Here is a 6,376-nt window from a genome sequence, read left to right on the forward strand (position 1 = left end):
GAAGAATCCATTAAGAAGGCATAAACATTGTTAATATATATGCACCCAACATAGGAGCACTTAAATATACAAGAAAAATCTTGGATGACTTCAAGAAAGACATAGACAGCAACACACTTACACTATAGGATTTTAACAACTCACTGTTAAAAATGGATAGGTGTTCCAAACAAAATATCAACAAATATATTGCGGCATTGAGCCCTGGCTGGTGTAGCTCAGTGGATTGAGCGCAGGCCTGCGAACCACACAATCGCGGTTCGATTCCCAGTCAGGACACATGCCTTGATTGCAGGCCTGTTCCCAGCAGGGAACTCATGAGAGGCAACCATACATTGATATTTCTCTCCGTCTCTCCTTCCCTTCCCCTCTAAAAGTAAATAAGTAAAATCTTAAAAAAACAAATATATTGTGGCATTGAACAATGCCCTAGATCAAATGTACTTAATTTTATTTATTTATATGTATATAAATGAATGTTGTATTATATGTTACATATAAGTTATATTATAAGTTATATATATAATTTTTCAACAAAGAAGTAAAGTACACATTCCTTTCAAATGCACATGGAATATTTTCAAGGGTAGACCACATGATAGGACACAAAACAAGCCTCAACAAATTCAAGAAAATTGAAATCATATCAAGCATTTTCTCTGAACACAAGGGCTTAAAACTAGAAACCAACCTCAAGGAAAAAAACTCAAAGACACTCAAATTCATAGAGATTGAATAGCATGCTATTAAACAATGAATGGGTTCAGGATGTGCTCAAGGAAGAAATAAAAAAGTTTCTGGAAACAAGTGAAAATTAACTCACAATAGTCCAAAACTTACAGGACACAGCAAAAGCAGTCATGAGACAGAAGTTTATAGCAATACAGGCCTACCCAAAAAGTGATAGAAGCATTTCAAGTAAACAACCTAACCTTACATCTACAAGAACTGGAGGAACAACACAAACAAAGCCCAGAGCAAGTAGAAGGAGGGAAATAATCAATATCAAAGCAGAATTAAATGACATGGAAACTAAAAGAACAATGGTAAGAATCAAAAATTTTAGGAACTCATTCTTTGAAAAGATAAACAAAATTAAAAAGCCTTTAAGCAAACTTATCAAGAATAAAAGACAGAAGACCCAAATAAACAAAATCAGAAATGAAAGAAAAGAAACTGCAACAGCTACCACAGAAACACAAAGGACTGTAAGAATATACAATGAAGAACTATATGTCAATAAATTTTAAAATCTAGATGAAATGGACAAATTTCTAGAAAAATATAATCATCTAAAATTGAATGAAGAAGTAGAATTCCTGACCAGACCCAATAATGGCTAGCAAAATCAAAGCTGTTATGAAAAATTCCTGGAACACAAAACCCCTGGACTATGCAGTTTCTTAGGAGAATTTTACAAAGCATTTAAGGAAAAGCTAACCCCTATCTTTCTCAGACTATTCAAAAAAATCCAAGAGGAGGAATCACTCCCAAACTTATTTTATGAAGCCAGCATCATTCTCATCCCAAAACCAGATAAAGACACAACAAAAAAAGAAAACTACAGGCCAATATCCCTGATGAACATAGATGCTAAAATCCACAAAAAATATGGCAAGCCACATCCAGCAATACATTAAAAATATCATACATCATAACCAAGTCAGATTCAACCCAGGGATACAAGGAAGGCACAATATTCACAAATCAATAAATATATTACCTCACATAAACAAAAGGAAAGACAAAAGTCACATGATCACATCCATAAATGTGGAAAAGCATTTGATTACATACAGCACACATTTATGATAAAAACACTCAGCAAAGTGGTAGTAAAGAGAGCATTCCTCAACATAACAAAGGCCATATATGAGAAACCTACAGCCAACATCATACTCATTGGGCAAAAACTAAAAGTATTCCCACTAAGATCAGGAAAAAGACAAGAGTGTCCACTTTAACCACTTCTCTTCAACATAGTATTGAAAGTCCTAGCTGATCAGAAAAAAAAGAAGAAATAAAAGGTATACAAACTGGAAAGGAGGAAGCAAAACTGTCATTGATTGCAGATGACATGATAGTGTACAGAAAAAACCCTATAGACTCCACCAAAAAACTACTCAACCTAATAAGTGAATTTGGTAAAATGATAGGATACAAAGTCAGTATTTAGAAATTGAAGGCATTTTCGTATACCAAAAATGAAATATCAGAAACAGGAACTAGGAAAAATCCCATTTGCTATAGTAACAAGAAAAATAATGTATCTAGTAATATACCTAACCAAAGAGGTAAAAGACCTGTGCTCAGATAACTACATAACATTGAAGAAAGCAATTAAGAAAGACTCAAATAAATGAAAGCATATACGATGTTCATGGATTGGAAGAACTAACAACATCAAAATGTCCATACTACCCAAATCAATTTATAGTTCAATGCAACCCCTATTAAAATACCAATGACAGGAGATCGGGGAAGATGGTGGCGGAGTAGGACAAAGGATTTCGCTTCTCTCCACGCACCGGAGAAGGACCTGGCTGATCTTCGGAAGAGCACAGCAGATGCCAAACTGGGACCCAGCATATAAGAAGGCAGGACTCCAGAGACTGTAGTGGACACTGAATGACCAGAGGTTGAGGAGAGGAGACAACCGCAGGTCAACAAGGTACGAGAGAGCAGTGCAGAGGTGGTGGCGGGTCCCCTGCCAGGCCGAGCCAGGGCTCTGGCTGGCCGCCCAGGTCTCTGAGAGCCGAGGGTGGGCAACATCGTCTCCGGGAGAGAACTGGACACCGGCACCACCCCCGTCTGGCAGGGCGCAGGTTGGAAAACACCATAAGAGATCGGTCTGCCAGTAGTGGCAGAGAGAGGAGTGAGCATTCGGAAGCAAACCAGAAAGCTCTGATAACCCATGGAGTCAGGTTGCTGGCTTGGGAGAACTGAGAGTTGCCAGAGCATTCCCTGCTTCGAGGGGCCCGTGCCTGCCTGCGAGCAGTCCCGGGGGTCTTGGGCTGCTGGCAAGGCCTCCAGAAGTGGGTCAGTTGCGAACTCCATCCCTACTCAGCCGGCACAGACCAGCTCCATCCCTGCTCAGCTGGCACAGACTAGGAGACACTGTGAGTCAAGCATTGATCTTCAGCTTGACCGGCTGCAAGTTGAGCGCGCCTTCCCAGTCCCCGTGTGGCCCGCGCCATCCCCAGCACCTGCTCCTTCAGCCGCGGGCGCCTCCCCCCCCCCCCCCCCCCCCCCCCCCCCCCCCCCCCCCCCCCCCCCCCCCCCCCCCCCCCCCCCCCCCCCCCCCCCCCCCCCCCCCCGCCCCCGCCCCCCCCCCCCCCCCCCCCCCCCCCCCCCCCGCCCCGGCTTCGTTGACCACCGGTTCCACACGACTTCCAGGCCCCCTGTTTCCTCGACCCCAGGTAGTGCGCACCTTCCCGGCCCCCGGGCGACCCGCGCCATTGCCGGTGCCTGCTCCCTCAGCCCAGCGCGCCTTCCCAGCTCCCCCGGCTTCGTTGACCACTGGTCTCGAGGGCCTTCCGGGCCCCCGAGGGGCCCGGAGCAGGCCGTCTACTCGGGGAACTGCCAGTTGCCCGTGCTTTTCCGGTGGGGCAGGGTCTGCGCCAACCCTCGGCTTGGGGAATTGAGAGTCGCCCAGGTGTTCCCTGTGGCACAGGACCTGCACCGGCTGGCGAACAGTCTCAGGGAATCTCTGGCTGCTGGCTGGGCCCCTGGAAGAGAGCCAGTCGCCAGCTTCACCCCTACTCAGTCGGCACAGACAGGGAAACACAGGGAGTCAGGCTGTTGCTGTTGCTTTGGGAGAATTGTGAGTTGCCCTGTGTATTCAGCCAAAACACAGGGAAAGGTCCACACCCAAGCCTACGAGAAAAAGAAAGCCTGGCTGGGAGCGCGCACCCTCATGTCAGACCAGGGCTGGGAAGCCTGGGAGAAAATCCACTCTCAGTAGGGCGCGGGTGAGAGGCGCCAGTCTGGAACTTGGGGGGTACTGGCAAGACCAGTTGAGTGTACCAAGGTGCGAGTAGAGCCACAATAACAGCCCCTCAGGCTGCTGCAGTTAGTGAGACCAGACGGTTTGACTCCCTGGACACCAACCTGAGGAGTAGTGGGAGCAGAGAAGACCAAGATACTTACAGGAGACTGCACCACTGAATTTCACAGGTATCCTCCACAGAAGTTCACGCCATAAACTCAGGGTACCAGAACAGATCAATCTAAGAAGCTGAGGCCAACGAGAAGAACAGCACAAACAATGGGGAGACAAAGAAACAATCCCCAAATGAAAGAAAAGGAGGAAGCCTCAGAAAGAATGTTAGATGAAACAGAGGCCAGTCAACTATCAGATGTGGAATTCAAAGCACTGGTTATCAGGAAATTCAAAGAGCTTACAACGAGCTACCAGAAACTACAGGGGAGCTACAATGAACTCTCCACAAACTATACCAGCATGAAAAAGGAAATAGAAACCATCAGTAAAGGCCAAGAGGAAATGAAAAATACATTTCTGAATTGAAGAACACAGTAGAACGTATGAAGAGTAGGACTGATGAGGCGGAGGACCGCATAAGCGAGCTCGAAGACAGGGTGGAAAGAATCTCCCAGACGGACGAGGTAATGGAAAAGAGAATCAGAAAAAATGAGGAGAGTCTAAGAGAAATGCAAGACAATACGAAACGTAATAATATCCAAATAATAGGAATACCAGAAGGGGAAGAAGAAGAACAAGGGATAGAAAACCTACTTGAAAGAGTAATAACAGAAAATTTTCCTAAGATGAGGGGAGAGAAAGTCATACGAATCCAGGAATCGAAGAGAGTCCCAGGCAGTTGGAACACAAAGAGGCGTATTGCAAGACACATCATCATTAAAATGGCAAAACTCCAGGAAAAAGAGAGAATCCTAAAGGCAGAAAGGGAGAAAAAGGAAGTAACATACAAGGGGGTCCCAATAAGGTTGGCTACTGACTTCTCAACGGAAACATTCCAAGCAAGAAAAGAATGGCAGGAAATGTTCCAAGTAATGAGAAACAGAGGCCTACAACCAAGACTGCTTTATCCAGCAAGGCTCTCAATCAAGATAGAAGGCCAAATAAAGAGCTTCCAAGACAAAAGAAGTCTAAAAGAATACGCCTCCACAAAACCGGCTCTACAAGAATTACTAAAAGGGCTGCTTTAAGGAAAGGAAGGAAAAGAGAGAGACAGAGAGGAACACAGGTACATAAATGGCAATGAATAAGTACCTTTCGATAATAACTTTAAACGTAAATGGATTAAATGCACCAATTAAGAGACATAGAATAGCTGAATGGATAAGAAAGCATGACCCACACATATGCTGCCTACAAGAGACTCACCTGAGGACAAAAGACCACCACAGACTGAAAGTGAAAGGATGGAAACAAATTTTCCAAGCAAATGGACATGAAAAAAAAGCCGGGGTAGCAATCCTCATATCAGACAAAATAGACTTCAAAAAAAAGGCTATAAAGAGAGACCCAGAAGGTCACTTCATAATACTCAAGGGAAGAATCCACCAAGAAGACATTAACATCATAAATATATATGCACCCAACACAGGAGCACCCAAATATATAAAGAAAATCCTAGAGGACCTCAAGAAAGATATTGACAGCAACACAATTATAGTAGGGGATTTTAACACCCCACTGTCAAAAATGGACAGATCTTCCAAACAAAATATCAACAAAGATATAGCAGCATTAAACGACACTCTAGAAGAAATGGACCTAATTGATATATATAGAGCCATCCATCCCAAAGAAACTAAATACACTTTCTTTTCAAACGCACATGGAACATTTTCAAAGATAGATCACATGATAGGACACAAAACCAGTCTCAACAACTTCAGGAAAATAGAAATCATACCAAGCATCTTCTCTGATCACAAGGGACTGAAATTGGAAACCAACCCCACAGGAAAAAACCCAAAACACCCAAAATCATGGAGACTGAATGGTAGGCTATTGAACAATGAATGGGTCAAGATTGAAATTAGGGAGGAAATCAAAAAACTCCTTGAAACAAATGAAAATGAACTCACCACAACCCAAAATTTATGGGACACAGTGAAGGCAGTCCTGAGAGGGAAGTTCATAGCGATACAGGCTCACCTAAAGAGGATAGAAACATTTCAAACAAACAACCTAACCCAACGCCTGCAAGAACTCGAGGAACAACAACAAAGACAGCCCAGAGCAAGTAGAAGGAAGGAAATAACCAAGATCAAAGCAGAATTAAATGACATAGAGACTAAAAGCACAATTCTAAAGATCAATGAATCCAGGAGTTGGTTTTTTGAAAAGATAAACAAAATAGACAAACCTTTAAGTAGGCTCATT

This window comes from Sturnira hondurensis, unplaced genomic scaffold, assembly GCF_014824575.4.
Source record: "Sturnira hondurensis isolate 20B ecotype Veracruz unplaced genomic scaffold, ASM1482457v3 Scaffold0001304, whole genome shotgun sequence".
Taxonomy (NCBI): domain Eukaryota; kingdom Metazoa; phylum Chordata; class Mammalia; order Chiroptera; family Phyllostomidae; genus Sturnira; species Sturnira hondurensis.